Below are 25,652 nucleotides of genomic sequence, written 5' to 3'. Positions count from 1 at the left end.
TATCCTGTGATTCTGAGTAAATCACTTAATTTTCCTGAGCCTAAAAAAAATAAAAATAAAATTAATGTGATCTTGTCTTGTGTAATGTAACTGGTGCTCATGTGTAGGTCTCCAATTACTGTGGGTCAAGTCCCCGCTAAACTAATCTGCAAAAAGGAAGAGTCCTGTCCCTGCGAAGAATTGCTTCCAGCCATGATTTCACAACCTAATAGAACAGAAAAGTACAGGAGTTGTATTACACCAACCCAGTAGCCCTCATGTTATGAACCTTCGAAGGATGAAAAGCAGATCCTGCGGAGATTCAATCTATGAGCTCGAGGTTGTGTTTGGCAGCAGATATCTTGACTCCATGAGTTACGGTACATTAGGCTGTTTTTGATAAAACCACACCTGAACTTTGTATAAAAAGTAGCTCATTGTAATATCACTATTTCACTTCTTTTTTTTAAGTTCAAATAGTTTTATTGAAAAGAAAACAATCTGACCATACAAAGTATACACTATAAGTCTTACAACATCACAATCCACTCTTGTTGCTTAGAAAGAAAATGAATTGGACTAATAATACCAAAGTGAGAGAAAGAAAAAAAAGGAAAATGTACATTGAATGAAACGTATATGCATTCAGGAAATATAAAAGAAACTTATGGAACTACTAGGGAAGTCAGGGTGGTTTAGGAACCTCCTGTTGAGACGGTTTTGGTAAAGAGCATCTTTTGGCACTGTTATCAATAAATTTTGTGACAGGCGACCACAAGTCAGCACGTTTTGTAGCTATTTGAGGAGGGCACACAAAGGCAGTCTCCAACCTATGATTGTGGCACACAGTGTACCACCAAGCTCTGTATGAAATTTTCGAGAAGTCCTTCCAATTGACAGTAATTTGTTGAAAGGCAATCGCTAATAATAAATCAATAATCTGGACATTAAGTGAAACTCCATCCCAGATAGAAGAGAGGCTCCCCAAGAAGATATGAATAACAGAAAAAGGAAATGTAGTGTCATAAATCAAGTTAACTTGTAACCATACCTGCTTCCAAAAAGTTTGTACCTGTGGACAAATGAATAGCATATGAAAGAGGTCAGCAGTGGGGACAAGCAAGTCCAACACGTGTCTGGAGTGGCTGAAAAACGTTGACATAAAGTGGCTGGCATGAATAAAAGTCTGTTATAAACAAAAAATAATGTTTGTGTGGTATTTGCTGCTCTAGAGGTTTTACGTATTTTGGACCAGATGCCTTTCCCAAGCCTCTTCAGTTTTTGTTTTCTGTCTATCGATGTCAATGCCTTGCAGGTGCTTGTAAATAGTGGAGGCTTTGGGCTTGGACATTAATAGGGCATGAATTTGTAAAGAGGGTTCTGAGTTATTGGAGGTGGCTGGCATGTTAGGGAGATGGGAATAAGTTTCCAGGACAGCTTTTTTAAGTATATTGTAGTTATAGATAAAGGAAGTCAGTAAAATGAATGTCTGCTTGAGTGTAACAAAAGGCAAGAATTCTGAATCTGAGACTAATTGATAAATCCATATCAAACCCCTCTCTCTCCAAGTCCTCCAATAAAAAGGTCTGTTATGTATCAATAGGTTTTTATTAGGCCAAATTGTTGAATTCAAATAGGAATCCTTAGAATCAAGAGGGAAGTAAGAAAGTAAATCGAGTAATTTGGAAGTGTGCTCCAATATATGAATGGAAACGGATTGTGGCTTGCGTGAAAAAGAAAGACATTCACAAAATGAATAAGGAAACATAAACAGGTGCTTAATTGAAGTCCAGAGAGGGCAGTCATCTGCAGAGTCAAGCAACCATAGAGAGGCCTGAAATAATAAGAAAGCTTTGTGATAAGCCTGGAAATCTGGGAAGTTAACTCTGCCCTCTATTTTAGGACGGATTAGTTTTAATAAAGACATTTGAGGTCTCTTATTATTCCATAAAAAAGAGGATAAAATGGAGTTGACTTTTTAATTAATTTGGAAGTAATGGGGATTGGGATGATCGAGATAATATATAAAACTATGGGTGATGATATCATCTTTATGGTATCTAAGCAGCCCCACCAAGACAGGTAAAGGAGATGCCACTTAGAAGTCAGTTCTGAAACCTTTTGAGGACATTTATTCATACATAATGTTACCGTTTCTGAAATTGAAGGCGTAAAGTGCAAACCTAAGTATATAATATAATTTGGACTCCATTTAAATTGAGAAGCTTGGAATTGTGAACTAAAAGTATGTTTTGTTAGCGGTAGTATTTCACATTTATCATTATTTAATTTGTATCCGGAAATGAGTGAATAAGATTTCACCTCCGCTAAAAAAGCCGAAATTGATTCTTCCGGTTTGGACAAAAAAAGCAAAATATCATCAGCATATGCTGCAAGTTTGATGTGAACATTTGGTACTCGAAATCCATAAATGTTTGGGTTTTGACGCAGTTTGGATAAAAATGGTTCTAGGGCCAAATTAAAATGGAAAGGAGAGAGAAGACAACCCTGGCGCACTCCTCTGTTATTGGCACAAGCTGCTGCACGAGGACTGGAGTAGAGAAGAGAGAGTAAATTTATAAAATTGGGACCAAACCACTTAAGGGTGTAAAATAAATATTTCCACTCAACTCTATCAAAAGCCTTTTCGGCATCCAATGGAATTGCAGCCAAAGGATGGTCAAGATGTGAAGATTTAGATAAGATATCAAAAAAGAGCCGTGTGTTGTCTGTAATGACTCGTCCCTTGACAAAGCCAGATTGTTCCTTTCCGAGTAAATTTGGTAGGTAAGAGTCAAGACGTATAGCCAAAGCTTTAGAGAAAATTTTATAACCAATATTGACCAGCGAAATAGGTTCGTAATTTTTACAATATTTAGAGTCTTCACCGTCTTTGGGGATAAGACAAATATGAGCTTTGGAGAAGGAGCCAGAAGAAATTTTTGAGGTACAAAAAAATTTAATGAGTGAATGCAGTTTGGGTATTAAAATCTTAGAAAAATGGGTATAGAATTTGATGGTAAAGCCATCCGGGCAAGGAGCTTTATCAGGGCTTTTAGAAGTTCATGCTGGGAAAGATTCGATTCTGAGGGGTAAAAATCCAAAGGAGCCTGGTGAGGTTTTTGGACGTTAGAGAAGAATTGCGATAATGAGGGATCTACAGGTTGAGTTTCTGATGAGTATAAAGATTTGTAAAAAAAGAAAGAATTCATGTAAATTTTCAGCATCTTTAAATTTTAAAACTGAGTGCTCATCAAAGACAGACTCAATGTTCATTTGTTTTGGCGAATCTTTAAGTAATTGGCTTAAATTTTTCCTGCCTTGTTTTTACCACCATAAAATTTTGCTCTGGATTTTAATAAATAAAGAGAAGCATCTTCCGTTGATTTCTTGTTAAATTTCAACTTAGCATTGATGAGGGTCTTTAAACATTCTCCTGAGTGTGATGTGTAATATGAATGTTCTAATTGTATTGTATTGTAGGCGGTCTTATATAGCGCGTAGTTACCCTCAGGCATCCCAGCGCTTGATCGTCGATACCCTGGCCAAGGACACATAGAGCACATCAACGAGGAAACAAGTAAGTTTTCAACAGTTTCCGGAAGCGAAGGGGGCCAGTTTCTGAACGCAACTCCAGCGGGAGCGCGTTCCAGAGGGTGGCGGCGTGCACTGCGAATCTTCTGCCGCCCGTACGGGCCTTATACACTCTAGGGACCTTAAGTAGGAATTTCTGGTCAGAGCGCAGGATTCTGGAGGCTTTATAGGGCACCACCAGCTTGGATAAAATAGGGGGGCCGTTACCCTGCAGGACTTTATGAGCTATGCAGAGGGACTTAAACTTGACCCTCTCCCGCACTGGGAGCCAATGCAGAATCTTCAAGGCTGGTCTAGCCGACTGCCTCCTAGGTACATTGGTCAGTAGCCTAGCCGTGGCATTTTGCACTTGTTGGAGCTTGCTCAGCGTGGCCTCCAGGGTGCCCAGGAAGATCGCATTGCAGTAATCTAGCCTTGATATAATTAGCCCCTGAATAAGTAGCTTCCTGGAGGAGGAGGGGAGAAGGGGCAGGACTTTGCGAGCAGAGCGAAGTAGCCCAAAGCAAATCCCTGCAGTTTTCTTGGCCTGAGTCTTAAAATAGAGATCCTGCTTCAGCCAGACTCCCAGGCTCTTAATCTCCTGTTTGGAGCAGGGGAGGTCCCCCAGACAGCTGGGCCAGCTGGACATAGGAAGTGGGGGGGCCTTATGCCCTAGTAGCATAATTTCAGTTTTTGAGCCGTTGAGTTTCAGCGCTGAGTCGCACATCCAGGTGTATACCTGGGACAGGCATCGGTGCAATACATCCGGGCTCTTCACTACTTGGGAGAGAGCCACCACCAATTGAGTATCATCGGCATAGCAGACGATTTTTATCCCAAATGGTGCCACCACATCCTCCAGGGGGCCATATACACATTAAATAATGTGGGACTCAGAGAGGAGCCCTGTGGTACCCCACACTGGAGGGGGATAGGAGAAGACCGCGCACTACCTTCCCATACCTGATAGGTTCGGCCCGAGAGAAAAGAACGAAGCCACTGCAGCACAACACCACTTACACCCACATTAGACAGCCGTTGGATCAACACTTGATGGTTAACAGTGTCGAAAGCTGCACTAAGGTCCAGGAGGATCACTGCCACTGATCCACCCGAATCGAGAATGCTTCTAGCTTCGTCCACAACTGCTAAGAGGGCGGTGTTGGTGCCATGACCTGGTCGGAAGCCGGTTTGAGCTTCTCGAAGCAGCCCGTTGGACTCCAGAAAGCTGGACAGTTGATAATTGACCAGCCTTTCTGCGATCTTACCAAGTCCCGGCAGCAGAGAAATGGGCCTGAAATTAGCCAAGTCCGAGGAATCCAGACTAGGCTTTTTCAGGAGAGCCTTCACAACAGCTCTTTTCCAACCTGATGGTACCACCCCTTGAGTGAGGGAAAGATTGATGAGGTTCATGATTGGGGCCGCGATGACAGAAGCCACTTGTTTCAGGAACCTCATTGGAGCCGGGTCTTCTGGCGAACCGCTCTTCATGGAGCTGAGTTCATTTATCACTTCTGGCTCTGATATCAGGTCAAAGGAGTCAAATGAAACGTGTGCTCCTCTTCCTTGGTTCACTGCATCAATGTTCTGTGGGGCCCGAGGGAGCAGAGAGAGAATATTCTCAATTTTAAGGTGGAAATAGTCCGCAAGTTCCCTACACTTCTCCGCGGGATTGTCATGAGTAACTGGTGGCTCAGGGATTTTGAGGAGCTCCTTGACCACTTTAAAGGTCTCTCTAGAAGAATTGGACGCGCTATTAATTTTTTCCTCGAGAAATTTGGTCTTAGTATCGCGGAGGGCATTCTTATACCTCCTCATGGCTGCACGATACTTCTCCCGACTGGCCACCTCCCAGTCCCTTCTCCAGGTCCTCTCCAACTTCTTGCAACTTCTCCTAAGGGTGCGCAACTCCGCAGTGTACCATGGGGCCGAGCCCGTTCTGCTCCCACTCTTAGCCACTCTCTTTTTAGGCAGAATGGCATCTAGGGAGTTGGTCACCCACTGAGCAAAGGCCAAAACTGCAGTTGAAGGATCAGCGGCCAGGGGAGGATAAGAGCGCTGAAGCTGCGCCGTCCAACTCTCAAGTGAGAGTTTAGACCAAGCCCTTTCCAAAGAGTAAACTCTGGGGGACAGAATGGACCTTGGGTCACAATGCATGGCCAAAGGTAACAAAAAGTGGTCTGACCATGGCAGGGGGCAGGCCGGGAAGGCTTCTAAATGCGGAATATTTGAAAAAATGGGTCGAGAAGATGTTCTTTAGTGTGAGAGGCTCCCCGATTGTTAAGGGTCAGGTTGTAAGCTTTCAAGTCGCCACACAGGTCTGTGGCTATTGAATCTAAAGGATCATTAAAATGGAGATTTAAATCCCCCAGCACCATAAAATTGGTGGTAGTGGAGGCCAACAGCGTAACAGTCTCCATAAGGGAGTTAATAAAGTACCCCAGAGGACCTGGAGGACGATATATTAGCAGACCCGAAACTGTCGTGGTAGGAGAGATCCGTAAAGCGAACTGGCAGCTTTCACAATCCTGTATCTCACTATTTTGGGCCCTGCAAACAAACACATCTCTGTAAATAATGGCTATGCCTCCCCCTCGACCCAAGGAACGATCCAGATTGTAGATGAGAAAGCCTGGGGGGAGGGCGCGAACCATGTCCGCCCCTGAATTGGGCGTAATCCAGGTTTCTGTTAAAAACAGGATGTCCAGGTCGTGGTCCTGTATTAGGAAGTTAATCTCTAGTGCATGACAGGGCAAAGAGCGACAGTTTAACAGGGCCATTGACAGAGTGTACTTGCCCCTGTCAGGTTGTGTGATTTTACAGTTCCGGCATGCAGAAAAGGGTCCGACTCCCTTAAACATGTACTTCCATGCTGCTCTTTTCGGGGCACGCAGTGTCAAGATTTCCTCCCGGGAGTAGATCAGGCGCTTATCTGCAGTTGGAATCGGGAGTCCTGGCCCTAGGCCCGTCCTGGCGCGGACGGGCGCAGACGGGCTTGCCTCTGGCGCGCCTCTGGCGCGCCATCGGCGCGCCCGCTGCGCGCGCGCTTGCATAGGCCTAGTAGAAATAGTCTCCTCCGAAGACCCAATCAAAGATGGCGGCCGTTGATAGGCCCGGATAGAAGGGGAGGAGTCTCGCAAAGCGAGTGAGTATATTGATTTTAAGGTGCGGGTGAGAGGGCAATACAAATTGTTATTAAAAGTAAATGCAGCAAGGATTAAAAGTACAAGTTTTAAAAAGAATGCTCAACCAGGTTACAACAACAATATACAGACAATAGCAGCAGGTTAAGGTTAAAAACGCAATTCTAGGGCTTCCAGCCCTCGAGATTGTCGCTGAGCGAAAGGAAGCGTTTGTGCACCACAGTGCGCTCGTTGGTAGGGTATTTCTGATCGTAGGGCTGCGGGCTTGCATAGGCCTAGTAGAAATAGTCTCCTCCGAAGACCCAATCAAAGATGGCGGCCGTTGATAGGCCCGGATAGAAGGGGAGGAGTCTCGCAAAGCGAGTGAGTATATTGATTTTAAGGTGCAGGTGAGAGGGCAATACAAATTGTTATTAAAAGTAGATGCAGCAAGGATTAAAAGTACAAGTTTTAAAAAGAATGCTCAACCAGGTTACAACAACAATGTACAGACAATAGCAGCAGGTTAAGGTTAAAAACGCAATTCTAGGGCTACCAGCCCTCGAGATTGTCGCCGAGCGAAAGGAAGCGTTTGTGCACCACAGTGCGCTCGTTGGTAGGGTATTTCTAATGCCTTAATGTCTTGAAGAAGGTCCCTAGTAATCTTACACGCAGCTTTCTGTTTCTTTGCAACGTAACCTAAGATAAAATCTCTTGCTGACGCCTTAAAGGCATCCCAAATGGTTGTGGGAGAAAGGGAGTCTGTGTTATTTCTTTCAAAGTATTCCGTGGAGAAGGAGGTAAAAGCTGTAGTGAATTTGGAATCTAAAAGGAGTGCATTATTAAAACCCCATCTTCTGGGAGCGTTATTTCTAGGGAGTATATCAAACCCAATTGAGACAGGAGCATGATCCGATAAGAGAATAGGGCCCATTTCTGCATGTGTAAGGGACTGTGAAATGTTATGGGATACAAAAACATAGTCAATTCTTGATTGGGTATGGTGGGTTGAGGAATAAAGGAGTATTCTCTTGTAATTGGGGTACAAAGGCGCCAAGCGTCAAGCAATTTATGTAGCTGTACAGTGTGAGTAAAAGATTTATGTGACTTGTTGGGTACTAAGGATATATTTGAGTTTCTGTCTAGAAAGGATCAAACACCTGGTTACAGTCTCCAGCCATAATAAAATTATCTTCAATGCAGTGAGAAATATACTTAGCCAAAGCAGGCCAAAAGAAAGCATTTCCGCCTGTAGGTGCATAAACGTTAAGAAGAGAGACTAAAACACCCTTTAGTGAGAGTTTAACAATGAGCCATCTCCCTTCATCATCTGATTCTTGCGATAATAACGCAACTGGTAAAGATTTACGGCATAGTATCACCACTCCATTTCGTTTACCATCCCCTGGAGAGAAATAGCCCCTTTTCAATTTCAGAGATTCAATATCTGTAAGTTGAGTTTCTTGTAAGAAAACAATATCAGCATTTCACTTAGTCAAGTGTGATAAAACTCTCTGTCCCTTGATAGGAGAATTTAGGCCCCTAATGTTCCATGAAACTAACTTAAGTGACATGAGATATTAAAGTAGGATGAACAATCCAATTCAATAAGAGAGAGAAAAACAACAATAGAATTATCCAAGCTAGTAGTACAATAGTCCAATTCATTGCAAAAATATTATATTGCAATGAAAGAGAGAAAAGAAAAAAAGAGAAGGTGAAATAAGTTTAAGACATTGAGAAGTATAGAGAGTGTTTAAGCAAAAACAAGAAAAGGTGAGAGGGTCAAAAATGGAGAAAGCCCAGCTTAGAACAGCAAAGTCCAATTCAGTGCAGAGACTTTGCTTAGCGTTAAAAGAGATAATAGAGAAAAGATGGAGAAAAATGAGTTCATAACGTAGAGAGATATAGAATGTAGATAAGCAGACATAGGGATGAAAAAAAGAATAGTCAAATAGGAGAGAATAATTGAAGAGATTATATGGTAAATGAACAAAGTAGAAGAATATAATGCAACACACAGAACAAAGGACAAAACAAAAAACAAAATAGTGATTGGCTCATAAAAGGAAATGAGAGTATCAAAGACATCTATAGAACTAGCAAACCTAGAATGCATGGCACATTGGATGAACAGAAACAAAATGGCACAAAGAACAAAAGACAAGACAAAAAACATACCTACACAGGGGAAAAATAAATGTGAGGGTGTGTGGGGCCACATGGAGGAGACAGACGTCAAGGGGAAGGCTCGGCGCAACTCAGAGGGAACCTCTTGACCAGGGGTCTCCAACCGGTCGATCGCCAACCCTCTGGGAGTAGCTTGTGCCTCCTATCCAATTATTATGACGTGATTTCGCATTTTATTTTGAATTCCATCATTCTCTTGTAGGGCAATCAGCCCTTGCCCGCCCTCACTCAAATCAGCTGCTCGGATTGGCTGAAGTGAGCTTAGCTGGGGCGGGGCGGACTGAAGAACGTGACGTTCTTCCTGAAGTTACACGCGTAGTAGTCAGTGAAAGCAGCTCCGTGCATGCAAGGAACTTTGATTTTAACATGGGCTGCAACTGCACTTTACATCTGCCTTAAGTAATAAAGCGTTGTGGCAGCCGACTTTCAAATTAGAAGTCCTTGCATGCACTCTGCAGCTACGGCGCTTTACATTTGCCTGCCTTCAATAGTAAAACATAAAAATCCTTGCCAGCACTAAAAGTCTTTGACTGTCATGCAAAGGCAAACATATAGCGTGGTATAGTCATCAGTGAAAGCCTTTCACTGATTACTACACCGCGCTATATATTTGCCTGAAGTAGACCGTGAAAGCAGCTCAGAGCATGCAAGGATCTTGAATTTTAATGTCAGCAGCCACCGCACTTTACATCTTTCTTTAATGGTAAAGTGCGGTGGCAGCGGATGTTGAAATCAAAGGGCCTCATATGCACTGAGCCTCATTTTTGTAATTTAACTGTTGGGCAATCTGAAAATGAAGGTCAGACTGAGGCCAACTATAACAGTACATCGAAAATATGTACTTGCACTGTTGACTCAACATTAGTGAATGTATATTTTTTTGAAACATAAAGGCTCTGTGCGTCTTGCTTTGCATATTTCCCTTCTGCTACACAACATGTGTCAACAGGCAGAAACAGGGCTTTGCCACCAGTCACAGACGGAGTCCCTTTGATGGGTTTTTCTCTTGTTCTTCTCTGCTTTTTAAAGCCCAGACTGCAAGATCGCAAAATTCATGCCACATAATGTCAGAAGGGAAAATCATTTTTTACTTGCCCATCTCCTACTTTTGCAGTAAGGCACAGGCTCCAGAGTCCAGAATTAAAGAGGTTTACACCTGTGTGCCTTAGGGGTATGTAGCAATTGTGTGCAGAGGAAGCTGTACTGTTAGTGAATGGCTTTTGAGAAAAGGGAGATGTGCTTAGTGTAGGATGCAGAAAATGGTGGCATCTGAAATCTGTGAAGTGCAGGACGAAGTGTGAACATAATTGAGTTAGGACAGGTGAAAGCTAGACTGCAAAGTAAGCCCTTGTAAAATAGACTGCAAATTATGGTTTTGATGAGATAAAAGGCTGCCAAGAGATTGGAGTTGGATTTCTGGAAGTAGAACACTGGGCAGAGAGTTCAAGGCTTTGCAGACAGTATGTTGCTGTGCTGAACAGAGTGAAGAGCTATGGCTATGCATTTTCTGGACATTGCAGAGTTGAAGCATGTGTTCTAGAACTGAGTGAAGTGCTTTATAGTGAAACTAGGGTTGCTACCTTTCCAAATACTGGCCATTTGTTGCTGTTTTAATAGTCTGCAAAGAGCCGAGCATGAAAAAAAGTCATATGCATTCACTTGTAATATAACCTTTCTCCCTTTGTTTACTTTACTTTATTTGATAATGAAGTAAGGGTGGCCTTCTGGTGCAGCATTCTATCTATTCTAACGCTTACTGATCCAATGTGTGGCACTGAAGCACTTACCTACGTGGTCAGCAAGCTATGGCATGTGAACCGTGGGTGGTTGGACACGTTTTCTTTGGTTTGCGATCCTATGTGGGAAGTGTTTCCTTGTCTTCCCTGATGAATACCAATAATTAGGCTTAAAGTCAATGAAGCTGGGTGTGGCGGGTGTCTCAGAAAAATGCGCGAGTTGCTCGGCCTTTAGTAGCTCAAGACGATTTTTACTGATCAGAAGTAGCTCTCACTACAGAAAAGGTTGGAGACCCCTGCTCTTGACGATTAAACCAAACTGTGAAACAGAAGCAAGGCATAAAGTTTAGTACCTAGTAAAAGAATTATAAACATAAAACAGAAAGAATGTGGTAACTAAGATTAAAAGTCAGCTGAACAGACCAAAAGGGAACAAATAAACTATAATACTATAAGAGTAAACTATCTATGAATGCATGCGACAAACATTGTAAAGCTTTCAAATGTAAGGGTATCAACATCCAGAAATACAGTTCAGTGATGCTTATGATAAGTTATAGAGAGAGTCCTGAAGAGACCATAGAATTAGTATTATGTGAGTTAATGAAACTCTGCAGACGAACTGGATCCTCATAAGTCGTTGTCCTGTTGTTGTAGGTGACTTTAAAAAGGCATTGGTGAAAAAGGCCGTATCTAGCATCCATGGAACGAAGATCCGGTCTTAAGTTGAGAAAGGCTTTACGTCTAGCAGCTGTAGCTCTTGAATAGTTGTGCGCAAAGAACAGAGTGGAACCAGACCATGTGATCCTTTGAATAGCTTTAGCTGCTGCCAAAACCTTTAACAAGTCTGTGCACTCAAGAGAATAGAGAATGACTCCTCTTGGTCTTTGTGAGGATGAAGTAGTAGCAGATGCTCGCCCCAATCTGTGAGTGCCTTTTGATGTTAAGCGTCATATCATCCGGCAGGTGCAAAATTTTAGGGAGAATATATCTGAAGAATGTGATGGAGTCCGTACCTTCGACCCCTTCCGCCAAACCGTAAATCTGCAGGTTATTTCTTCTGTTGCGATTTTCCAGGTCCTCGACCTGCTTCTGGAAGGTTGAAACTTGAGAGTGTAGGAAAGGGACACTCTTAGTAGTATCGTTGAGTGATGAGACATTGTGTTCAACTGCAGTAAGTCTCGTGTCTAGTTGTGCCCAATTGTCTGAAAGGATTTGTAACTTGAAGTTTGTCTCCTCCATGAAGGGTCTGAGAGTTCTTATCTCTTGTAGCAACAGTTCCATTGAAACTGGAGGGGCTGACTTGGGGGGCAAAGGGGGATCTTTCTTTAACCTTTTTGCAATTGTTTTATCCTGGAGAGTTTGTTCCTGAGGTGGTTGGTGAAGAATCCATTATTGTACCTTCATCGCTTTCCTTCTCAAGCAATTGGAAGTTTTCCAGTTTAGACAACTGCGACAAAAGCCTAGAGATTTTAATAATAGAACGCTGTGGTTTCAACAAATTGTGAGAAGAACCCTTCGTTCTGCCTATGAGTTAAAAAAATAAATAATAATAATAGAAGAAAGTCTATCGATAGAGCCAAAAAGAATTAGCTGAGAAGGGATGCCAAAAAGTGAATCAGCACCAACTTGTAGTATACAATACATGAGATAAGGAAAGTGCAACCCAATGTGTTTAATAGAGACCGCAATGGTCATACGATGTGTACTCTCACAGAAGGCGAGCATACTGCAAGCGTTGCGGCGTTGGAGCTATATATCTTTGAAGAATCACCTTAGACTTCCATCAAAAAGTGCACCTTAGGGAATAACATACAGAACCATGAAGTGTATAATTCAAAAATGATCAGTCATTTAATTGTGCAGAAGAATAGAAGTGAGACGGAACAGATGCCAGTCATCCTTCGCTTCAGATTTATGACTAAAAACTGCTTAAAATGGCGGCCATAGAATATTCTCTTCAGCATCTATTTAAAACCTGATGTTCCATGCTTCAAAGGATTCTGAAAGTCGCTCCATCACGGACTGCACCAGTTCACTGGTATGTTCGCGTAGTCCATTTCACTTGAGGTGCGGCATAAAGCGATTCCCTCGTTGCAGCGCCGGGAGCCCTACGGAGACACGTCCATCCTCCTCGGGCGCCTGGCCACGCCCCGTCACTATTTCACTTCTAAACTCTGATTGTACAGGTTTATCAGAGCCAGCAACGTGAAGACCACCGGAAAATTTTATTGGGTCCCTGAAGCTGACCCTATCCCTCCAGAAATTTAGTGTCTCCTACGACCCTGGATATCAGCCTCAATCAAGATGACGAATTCCTTCTTTGTTATCAGGAATTTAAAAATGAAAATGGAAGTCAAAATTCAATATTTAAGCGCCTCTGACCCCCTTCTAATCTGTATCGCAACTCTTCTAGTTAGTTTCCTTCTGATGGATTTCTTCATTCTTGGATTTCTGTCACCCAGTTTGTGACCATTATTATTTTTTTGCATTCTGCCTTTCAACCCCTCTGTTTGCTATTGCGCCTTGCCTAGTTTTTCCTGGAATGGACTCCTCCAACTCTCAGTGCACTATTGCTCGGGCAATTTCCAAGGTGTTTTTTTTTCTGTCTACGGCTAGTTCCTCCATTCGTGTTTTTCTTGAGGGCACTCTGTAGTCTAGTGTGTACTTGGTACACGGGCTGATAAACTGGTTTCTGCAATGCTCACGCTTCAAGTCCAGGACAGGACAGGACAGGCAGGGCCACTATGGCTTATGAAAAGCGCAGACTGAATAAATTTTTTTTTAACTGAAAAATGGTTCCTGCTTCATTCTGTAGGCTTTCACATGCATGGTGACGCATTTACGTATGTCATCTCACAAGCGTGTGCCTATGAAATGGTGCGGCCTCCAGCAGCATCTTTCATGACTGTTTTTTCTGTCTCTTCTTTTGGATTATATTGCACACCATGACCAAACAACATTTTTGGTACTGCTGCACAGCATCTGCAAACTGCAAAGTCAAGTGGTCCATATTGCGCAACCTATTGGCTTTGAAAATGATTCCTCACATTGGCTCCTTTCCCTCTTTGGTCCTAGTTTAAGTCAGTCTGCTTTATATACAATGTTACAGAACAAAATTGGTCCCAATGAAGATTATTAAAACTGGAAATTCATTTGTACCCAAAAAATAGAAATAAATCTTGTTCTATCTGTGTTCCCTTCTTTTTCTCGCGTACTACCTCTACCCAGGTTGGCCAGCGCCAGGATACCAGTTGGTGGCAGAGCACTTAATAAAATCTATAAATGAATAAATAAATACCATATCGTGTTGGGATATGTATTAATTACATACAGTGTATTGATTTCTACAGGCTATGCAATACACTAACTGATGGCTGCCAATTGTACATCTACATTATAAAATGTGCCACATGAAATCAACAGTGCCGACGCTGTAATTTATTGCTTTATTATCATGTATTTTGCCGGACAGACAATCCCTTGAATATATGTATGGTTAAGTACCGAAATTGCAATTTATGCTCTATATCCAGCAGAATCTATCAGACTTTATACTTCCACAAACCTCACTGCCGTCCTGTGTCCCAGTCCCGACCTCCATGTCATATGACGTATGGACAGGTTGAGGCAGGCAGCAGTTAGCAACTGTTATCTCGACGTGAACACAGCCACATATTCGCTTACCTTTTTAGACACTCTCTCCTGAAGGCTCACAGAGACGTGAGACACTTCCAGTAAAACTTTATGGCAAGAGGTAGCCTTCACGACTGAACCTTTGGTTGGCTGCTTAAGAAATTATTTAGTTTCTCCTAACAAACAAAGTCACAAATCGGCAATCAGTTTCCTTGAATACTGAAGCCAGTTGGGTGAGTACTGAGATGATCTCAGGCTTTAATATCGAAATACTATGGGGCTCATTATGATGTTTGGTGGAAAGCCTCCACCTGACAGTCGGAATCTTCGCGACTGCATCAGAGCCCTTCCGACCGATTTGTTCGGTTTACAGTCCGGCCGTACGATTGCGATGGTCGCGGTCGGAATGTAAACAAGCCGATCATTCCGACTTGGCTCCGACCAACTCGCAGAGTATACCTGCTGGCCGGAACCACACTGTAACCCCCTGCGGACGGCGTTTCCACTGTCAGGATTACGATGTTGCTTTCCAATAGCCTTTCCACGTTGGCCTGTCCGACAGGGAAAGGCTGTTGGAAAGTGACTTTGGGGGTCCCTCGCAGGGCCACCTCACCTCCGCTGCCTACGGTTGGGGGCCAGGGGGGTACCCCTGTAAAATCCTGCACTGTGTGGCAGACACCATGGGGTGCCTGTGACAGGATGCAGGGTTTTCCACACACACCTCATTTCCCCAAAAGTCTGTGTTATGGCTGGTTCTCGGGCATAACACGGGCTCCCACAGGAAATATTGGGAATCCAAGCAAACAGTGTTCGGTCGCATTGCAATCCAGCGGTCGGAACCGCCGACTGCACGTCGATCGGTCCCGAATCCGAGACGTGACGGGCAGAGTGTTTCCATCTGACATCTTACTAAGCCCCTATATTCCCTTGGTATTAATGTTGATGCACACTTTATTTTAATTTAAGCACAACAGCAACGTTTTGGATACTACTAGGACTATTGAGGAGGCTTTTGTTAGTTTATCTTCATACTAGGAGCCTATAAGTCCAATTCTGATTGTAGTACAGTGGGCCTTAGGTGAGCTAGTCCACCACCTTCAATTGTACCCATATCACATCTACCGCCAAGCTAGTAATTCATTGGTATTACCCTACCTATTTTGTAGGTTGATCCCTTCCTCTATCCTGATAAGACCACCTCCCAAGGACTAATTGTCCTTTACACCACACTGGGGTCGAAACGTCGACAATTCTAAATACACTGACCTCTACTAGAATTGTATCCACATTCAGTTAACATGACATTTGCACACTGTATCTTATAATTGTGGATTATTAATATGTATGAAACCTTCAGACAGGTTCTAGCTCTAGTGTTTGTAAATTTTGTATATATTCTCACTTTATATTCTTACCCCCTCTTCATCTATTCACACGCACTCTATTAAGCACTTGCCTTTTCACTCACCTTGAAGCAACTGTTCTATACAGTATATTGTATAATTTAATTGTATGATGTGAAAATTCAATACAAATTGCGAATTCATTTCTATTTGAATATATTTTGTTCTTTTCTTGGGAAAAAAATAATTTCCAATTTTAATAATCTCCATGGGGCTAATTTTTTGCTGTAACATATCTTTGCTGGGTTTCCCCATTGTTGTGTAATGGTTTATATACAAGGCATTTGTCGCAAATGTATGTTAAGCAGTAAAGCAATATCAGAAAGGCGGGCACCAAACTGCTTCACCTGTGCCTAACTAATCAACATAAACAAGCAAATCATTATTTTTCTACAGCTAAGCCCGACAATGGTATTTCCTAAATATTTCTAATCAAATGACTCCTGTTCTTCTTTCTTTCCAAAAGTTGCTAAATTCAGGGTTTTCATGTGTCTTTTCTATCTTACATTTTTGTTGCCTTTTGTCAGTGAATGTATATTTTGGAATTGGTCTTTTTTGTGCTGTGCCTTTCCCGGCATGTATTCTTTTTTATATGGTAAATTTTTTCATTTTATTTTCTGTGGGGGCATTGGGTTGTATTGTAAAAACAACAGTTCTATCAACTTTTATTTTCACACGGGGGCAGCAGCTGCTGCTGTAAGGAGTGAGAGCGTGCTTGGTACATTTTAATAAAAAACTGAATGAAAACAAACTCTCTATCGCAATGTGTTAAGGAGTGAAGTTGGCACAATAGAAGTCAAAGTTTTGATCTGAGAAAGGAAATATACTGATTTGGTTGACATGCTATCGTTCATCAAATTTGTAACACAATGGTTGAACTGACTTTCTTCTCCCTACACAACCTTTTCATTGCTAAAAAATGTTTTTCTGTACGTTCTGCTATATGATATTGAGCCAGAGCATGAAATGGGCTCATTTACGAAAGTTAAAGAAAAAGATATGAGCCCATTTCCGACAGTTATAGAAAATGCATTAAAGTTAATAGGAACAGTTTCACATGTGCCACACGATTACAGTATTATGGAAATATTTACGACAAATTTAGGTTGCCTATTCATTAGTAAAATCCCTTACATCCATGGACCTGCTGATGCTGCCAACTCTGGAAAATGCAATTAGCAGCAAAATCTAAAAGCAGATCGGTGTCCTCCTAAACTAATTAATGCAGCCTTCAGTGGTCATCCGCTAAACATGTTTATTGTTGCATGAGGTGCAACCTCATGTGCACCCTCATCACGAGTTGTGGGAGGTATAACATACTATTTAACATCCTTTTCTTCAACGTTTATCACGCTTTTCCTTAAAAAAGACTAGTCTCTGGCTAGTCTTTTTAATTCAACAATTTGTATAGAGTATTGTGATACCAAGAGAAAACAAAGAAATACACAGCCAATGTTAGGGATCGGGTCAAAAGAGAACTACTAAAAATGTCATCAAACATTATTATGTAAGTTAACAGTTGAACAAGTTTCTGCAAAACGTTGTGGTCACGGACATTGCATTTGTAACTTCAGTTGACAGAGGCCTTTAACTGGTGGGCAAAATAATAATATTAATGAGATTAAGAATAAGAATTAGAATCATTCAATCAATCAAAAATGTTATACGGCAGCATTGTGGCAGCTATAAACAAGAAAAGGATAAGAAAATTTTACATCATAACAATTTAAATACAAATTTGACCAATACAAAAAATTCCTCATCTAGAAAGATAAAATATCTCGTACAGTACCAAATTGCAGCAGCATATCTCACAGTGCATCAAAGTTTGTGCCCGCAGCCTTTAAAAATATGCCTATGTTAAAAGACACTTCATCATTATGTAAAAGTAATAAGAATCTAAGAGTGGGTATGCATTGATTTAGACCATAACAGTACTTCTTTACAATAGGGCTTATAAACAAAGTGGAATATTGCGAATAAAATTTACAGAAAAAGATCAAATATAGCATAGGCCATTTAGAAGCATTGTCACATGGGTAAGACGTGGAATTAAGATGCTGTGTATAGCCCAGGCGAAAGCATAACAGGTACTTAATGGTCCCTAATCTAAAACGAAATGAGTGAACACTCCTATCAGCTGTAAGCAGTCCATAGATAATTAGTGAAGTTATCAGTGTCACATAAGTCCAAATATCTTAGGACTGTTGGCCATGTCTGGAGACTTCTGAGCCGCTGGGACTCCTTGAACTGGAAAAAAGCCTCCGTCAAGCTCCTTTTACTTAGTGAAATACAGGTCGAGGGATCCCAGAACAAAGGATTCCATCCATATTTGACTATAACCGGTCTTAACATAACTAATCCAGGGGATTTGCAAACCTTAATCCAGGCAGAGGCAATCCAGTATTATAACTCTTCTTAGAACAGACTCAAGGTTTTTCAATATTGATAACCAGAGCAGGGTCGGCCAGACACGGATCAAATCTTCCAAGTATCGCAGCCTCTTGTTCTTTAAATATTGATGTAACTGGCATCAGAAATGGGAAGTGCAAGCAGTCTCCTTAGAAATCTGTTTTCTTCTTGCTGGATTACCTTACAATCGGAAAAAACCCATAACTCTGCATTGTACCTTCCCTCCACCATGATATCTTGACATATCACCAGTAGCAATTGTGAGGAACATTTCAAGGGAATTTATGCTGCTTTGATCTAGGAGGCACCTTTCAAGTTGACCAAATGTTAATGGCACGTTTTTACACAACTCTGCTGGAGGTGGAGTCTGCGATCCATCAGAGGTCAGGTTACAAGCCACCGGTGTCCCCATTGATTTAATCGAACATAATAAATCCTTTTGGGCCACGCTCCTCACAAATATCATCAATAGTCTTGCATATACTATGTCACCCACCTCATGGAGCTCCTCTGTCATCGTCCCCATATTAAAAAATGGGGACCGCTCCTCTCCCGCATGGTAAAGGACAATTTCCCTCCCAATAACACAGCTAAAATACGGGGCCAGGTTGTATATATATTAAAAGTACTGAGTGGATGGAACCCAAATTATTCATAGCTGTCAGTACAACTTCAGACTCAAACTAGGGACCATTGAGCAATGCCTTAATCTCAACCTGGTGCTAGGTAAATATTCAGTGGCTAAAATATCTCCACTTTACCTAGCATTCATGGATCTGACTTCATCATTTAGCATTGCAAACAGGGTGAAATTATGGCACATTCTTATTTCTTATGGGCTTGACACTGTTTTGGTTTATTTCTTTTTTGGCCCATTTACATGAGGGAACAAAGGGTAGAGTCTGCATTAGTCAACAGAGAGAAGTCACAGGAGAAATAAAAATTCAGCGTGGCGTCAGGCAGGGATGTGTGTTAGCCCCTCTTTAATTCATTTTTTATGTAAAGGCTCTCCATCCCTCACTCTCAGGACTTCCCAATAATTAGCTGTAACCCACTCCCAGCCCTCTTGTACACGAATGACACAGTGCTCAGAGCACGCACTCTTAGAGCACTGTGTCTCCTATTACATGCCTTTACAAACTTTGTGGCCTCCCTCGACCTGCTAACCAACTTTGCCAAGTCCCATGTCATGCCTTGTGGCCCCTAGTGCAGGCCCCTGTCAATCCAGTCAATGGGCCTCAATGCTGTGACCAGTATCCTCCTTCCCTTATCTGGGTATTTATTTCTCCGCCCAAGGGTCATGGTTTGTTTAACATTTCTCATTGCACACCAAAGTTTTCTGTGGTCAACAAGTCCCTTTGCTCTCTTCACCAACCCCGGGGTGGTGGATTCCTACACTATTGTTACAAATTTATAAAATCCAGTGCCATTCAATTGCTATCTACAGTTCAGAGTTATGGGGTAGTTCCAATACTACTAATATTATTAATAATAATGATGAAGATGATGATGATGATAAAAATAATAATAATAAAGGACGACACTCTGGACTAGTAATTTCAGACTCAGCAACTGAAGGCAAAATAACATGTACACTACTGTCTCAAAGAATTTGCTTATGCTGTTGGGCCACATAATAGGCTCTTTTTTTTATGTGGCAAATTTGCTTCAGTAACTTGATCGAGGTTGGCATTCAAAATCAGTAGCATCTCTCTCTGCTAAGCCCAACACTGACAACATCCAAAAAATAATAAATCAACCTCTCTCAGCTGCTGTTGGTCTTGTAGGTACCACTGTCACACAAATGAATGAATGAATGAATGAAATGGGTACTTAGTAGAGCGCACAGCTACTCAAACAAGAGTGCCCTGGCGCTTAAACAGTGATAAGAGAGTAGTGAAGTAAACCAGTTATTTCTTGAAACAGCCCTGTCTTTAAGCTCTTTCTAAAAGAAAGTAAGTTTGGGTCAAGCCTCAGGGATTCCAGCAGGCTGTTCCATAATTTTGCACCCAAAAAGCCAAAAGACCGCCTGTACGAGTAAGGCGTGTTTTGGGCACAATGGCCAAATTAGTAATTGAGGACCGCAAGGGTCTGGATGTGGAGTAAAGGTTGACTCGTTTAATAAGGTACTCAGGAACAACCTTGTGGAAGGCTTTAAAAAAAGATGGTCAAGGCCTTAAAGTCAATTCGCTCTTTGATGCGAAGCCAGTGCAATGATTTAAGAACCGGGGTCATACAGGTTCTAGGACTAAATCTCGTGATGGCTCTGACAGCCGCATTTTGGACAACTTGCAGGCGCTGGGTCAGAGATTTTGGAATACCAAGGTACAGACAGTTGACATAGTCAAGCTTAGATGTCACAAGAGCCTGCATGACGATCCTTCTACTCTCCAGTGGTAGGAGCAGCAGATTTTGTTTTACATTTGGAGTATAACTAAGCAAACACCCGAGAGGTGTTGAATCTGAGGGTGCATCAACAATGTTTTGTGAATGATTATTCCTAGGTTTTTTACTTTCTCTTTTTCAACGTACCCCTTTTTAGGGTATAGCTTTAGCCATCGAAAGGCCATCGAAAAGACCTTAAAGTCACCAATATACTCAACAGAACAACCCACAATATACTACGTGCTATAAAACATATACTATATGGAAATGGGCTCTGATCATTTGTTTGCATTTTTGACTGTTGCCATTAAAAAGGATTTTCGCAAATGTGTACATTTGTTCCGTTATTGCCTGAAGTGACAGGGGCATAGGCTAGTTAATTTTTATAATTTTTATTTTGAGTTTACAGCTTGGCTAAATGTTCGACCTTCCTTCTCCTCATACTTCTCTGCTGCAAAAGTTCCCATCATTTCAAGAACTTACCTGTACACCATATAACTCCTCTGAAGTTAATGACACTCCTTTTCTGAAGTGGTGTGGTTGCTAGGAAAGCCAACAAATCATCCTTGAAATGGCAATATTAAGTTTCCATAAGAAGAACAATCCTCTAGCATCCGTAGAAACCACATTCAGCACAGAGAGAGGCTTTTCTGCTGCTGGTAAAATGTATTGTGCTCAGCAGCGGCTCTGCTCCTGCCGATAGGCAGCTGCTGAAGAGCCTTTCTCCTGGCATCCATCCACACCAAGGCACTCAGGCACTACGGGGCATATTTACAAACCCATAGCGTCACCGGAGCGTCATTTTTTTAATCCTTCAGTGGCACTCTAAGATGGCCTATATTTACAAGGCTACTCTAAGCCATTTTGCATGGCTTAACACGGCATTGAAAAATATGGCCCTCTTTCAGGCAGAATTCTGCATTAAAGGGGCGTGTCCTGGGTATTCCTGTGGGTGTTTCCAAGCAAAAGCCATGGCTTTATGACACTGTCCCAGATTTACAAAACGATTGATTAATGTGAGGCAGCACCAAAAAGTAACTTCTTTCAAGGGGAGTAGTTAAAGTGGAGCAACAAGGAGAAAGACTTTCATTTCTCGTTCTTTCTATGTGTGCTGCAGACATACATAGAAGGAGCAAAACACCATTAATGACTGTTTTTATGCAGGAAAATGTCCCTTCCTGCACAAACACATTAATCTCTGCAACGCAGGCACCTGTGCACCATGGTGCAAGGGGCCTGCATTGGCGCACAACTGCTGTTTTAGTGTGGCACAGGGGCGAGCACAGGTGTGAGATGTATTTCTGTACATACAGTGCATCCCTGCATTTTTTAAATGGCACCTCGGTGCAGCAAAATTGCTTGTGGCACTGAATCATTTAATTGTAAATATCCCCCCACATTTGTACTGAGAGCTCAGCTTCAGTGAAGATATGTGGTTCCTAAGGAAACCAAATAACCCATCCTCTAATGTTATTCTTAATTTTCTCTAAAGTCCCTCCTATGCTTTATCTTCACTAACTCTTAAACTACAGTTTGATCGTAGGGAAGATATAATAATGACAGAATTTTTTAATTGAAATTGTGGGTTCATCTTTTTTTTCATAAGTAAATATGAGTGCTTCCTGAACAATTTGCTCAAAATACAGATTCTTAACTCAGATCGGTATAAAATTGTGTTTCCATAAATGATATACATATTTAACAATACAATAAGATAGAGAGCTTTCTGTAGTGATAGATTTGTGCTTAAGTAAATGTAGAGTGTTTTTTAGAAGTCAATTTTGAAAACAGTCTCTCATGTGTGCCCACTGGGCTAGCAGACTTTGTCAAATTTAAGACAAAATCCATTGGTTTTTCTTTAAATCTGACAAATCAGGTTTATTTCCAAGATAAAGAGCGAAACACATCACACATGAGAAAGTAACTGGCCTCAGTAAGAAATCTATGTTCATCCCACATAATTTCTAAATACCTGATGAAATTTTGACCTTTGAGAAAACAGTCCTAGCCTTAATTAATAGAGAAACGGATCAATTATTGCAAACTGATGCTTGCAAGATCACCGACAGGCTGTTTTGGAACTTAAAGGAAAGAAAGAGATAGTGACATACTCTGCTGACATAAGGAGAGGGATTGTTATATTCAGCAATGAGTGTTACATCAATGAAAGATAATGGCACGTTTCTGACCAAACTTATATTCAGAAACTGGAAAGATCCAACTAGTAAACTCAAAGAACACATCATGTTCCAATAAGAAATCGAGTGGACTGAAGGGTGGATCAAACTAAAATAATTGAAATTTCTTCACAATAAGACACCCAAACCACGGGTCCTATTTCTTCTTTCAATGATACACATAGATTCCACCAAGACTCCCAGCAGAACCATTGTTTTTGCATATGAATCCATTTTGGAAGCTATCTTTAAAATGTGGAATTTATTCTACAACCATTCAAGAAGACCGCTACATTATGCACTGAAGACACACCAGATTTCATAAAACACATTTAAAGGATTTCATTTGACAAGAAAACACAAATAATGTTTACATTTGAAATCACCCAACTTTACCTTAACAAAAGAGAAAGATCCCACCATGGACCATGAAAAAAAGAAAATTCTGTTTGGTAGATATTTTTATCTTCAAACAAAATGAACAGAGATGGGATATTCATTTGCACTATAAATGGCAATTCTATCCATTACAGAATATGAAGAAAGTTCTATTACAACAACAGCACTTAGGTGAATATGATGACCATATGGTAAGCTATATTCAAGGTACTTTTTATATTATTTAGCTAACACAATTCACTTTGGGGATTAACAACAAATCTCTAAGTATCAAATTCAATATAATTAGTGATCGTACCAGACTCAATTTCTTGGATGTTTCAATAACAGCTGAAGGTTCTCTATTGACCACACTATGCGTGAAACCGGATTACAAGATCAACTCATTTCAGTATGACAGCTTCCATTCTAGGGGTTTGAGAAGAAATTTATCCTACAACCACTTAGTTAGACTTGGCATCCTTGGCTTGGTTTCCCTCTAACATTTTTGTCTTCAGCCTACTCTGTTTTTGCTAGCTTAAGGACTCTGCAAACCTTACCATTGCTTAACAGTGCTAAAGCGCTTGTGCTCGCGTCTTAAGACATGGGAAAATTGGCTTATACCTAATTGGCATAATTAATTTACTTGTAAGTCCCTAGTAAAGTGGCACAACCTGTGCCCAGGGTTTGTATATTAAATGCTGCTGGTGGGCCTGCAGTATTGATTGCATCACCCACTTAAGTAGCACTTAAAACATGTCTCAGGTCTTCCATTGCAGCCTGTGCCTACAGTTTTTAAACTACCATGTCGACTTGGCAAAATAAACCTTTTGCCAGGCCAAAATCTTCCTTTTAAATACATGCAAGTCACCCATAGGGAAGGCCCTGGACAGTCCAAAGGATAGGGTGTAATTTATTTAAAAAGTGGGACATGTAGTTTTTAGTTTTACATGCCCTGGTAGTCAAAAACTCTTAAATTCATTTTTCACTTCTGCAAGGCCAGCCTCTTCCAAAGGATAACATTGGAGTTAGCTTATTACATTTAATAAATTATAATTTTGAAATGAGAGCAGGCTACCAGCTCAAGTTTGGTTACGTAGGAATTGTATTGAAAAATCCCCTCTCATGGTGAAATCATATTTTACATTAAAATTTTGAATATGCTATGAGAAAGTTGTAATTTTCCTGCCTTAGCCATTTAGAGCCTGCAGCCTGTCTAAGAGTCAAATTACTGGGTGTAGCTGACAGCTGGGCTTTCAGTATTCCTCATAGACAGGCACACACCATAGTGTGACTGAATGGGTCATCACTAGCAGAGACGGTGGAGCTGGGCAAAGCACTACTAACACTTCAAATAGCTGTGTCCTGGCTACACACAAAAGGCTGCATACCTCCTGTAGTTAGTCTAGATCCAGGACAGGGAAGGTAGGATGCCTGGGGATGTCAAAGGGGAACCCCTAGGAGCTTCTCCCACTTCAAAGAAAGGCCCAGGTATAAATATTGGACCCTAGGCACTTTTGGACCTGTGTATATTCTGGTGTGCTACTGGAAGGACTGCCACTCAGCTAGACTGATGCCTCAAATACCTTCTACGCTGCTGTGCTGACCTGCTGCCTTCTTGCCTGTGTGAGAAGGACTGGACCTGCATCTGGTGAACCAAGGACCCCAAATTTACTCCGAGAGTAGTTGACTGGCCTCTTGATTAGAGCCTCAGGGACAGAATGCTCCAACAATCCAGCACCTGGACTCAGTCATCTGTGATTCCTACCCTTCCAAGTAGTGCTATCCTAGTCCTGGACCCTTGGAATCTGCCTATAGGTGCACTGCCAGCCCATTTGTGGATCCATTAGATCCACTCTGCTGCGCGTATTTATCCTGAGCAGAATCGACAGCCTGCCTCTGCTGCGAGGGTTCTCCCAGTGAAAGAACTGCACATCGATCTCGCAGCCCACATCAGAACTGCTGCTGTGAGTAGCTTTATCAGTGCAGGCACTCGCATCACAAATCTCTCATCAACAGCAGCCTTGAAAGTGACACAGGTTCTCACATCGCAGCCTTTTGGAACCAACACATCACCTCAACTGTATGAGGATTTGATTTTTGCCATTTTGGTCTTGTTTTATTAAATAAAAATTGTTCTATTTATTTAAATTGATGTGCTATTTTTCTTGTGTTGTGTTTTCGCTTTATCACTGTTTGAAGTGTGCATAAATGCTTTACACATGGCCTCTAAGTTAAGCCTTCCTACTCTGTGCCAGGAAGAGGGGACACAGATAGACTACTGGTTCGAAAGAAACACTTGCCATCCTCAAATTTCACACCATCATTAGTAGTCTGAATAAACTCTCTGAAAGTCAAACTATTTAAACCATTCCATATTTCCCAACAAAGCATAGCTTCTCAAAATTAACCATAGTATGTGAACTAGCTTTTGTACAAAGAATTCAATACCAGAGCATGTGGTATGAAGCCACAATGAACATTTGACTACAATAATTTTTTCACCATACACATGGTATTCACAATCAGTACCCAATAAAAAAGAATAGTGATCTATCTAAAAATAACTTTAATACCCATAATACCCCAGCGGTGCAACCTCACGCTGGGACTGTACATGCTAGCATTCCCATAAATAAAATTGACATTCATTCAAGTGTG

The sequence above is a fragment of the Triturus cristatus genome, chromosome 8 (genome assembly GCF_964204655.1).
Source record: "Triturus cristatus chromosome 8, aTriCri1.1, whole genome shotgun sequence".
Lineage (NCBI taxonomy): Eukaryota > Metazoa > Chordata > Amphibia > Caudata > Salamandridae > Triturus > Triturus cristatus.
The sequence above is the reverse complement of the archived record's forward strand: the minus strand, read 5'-3'. Positions refer to the sequence as shown.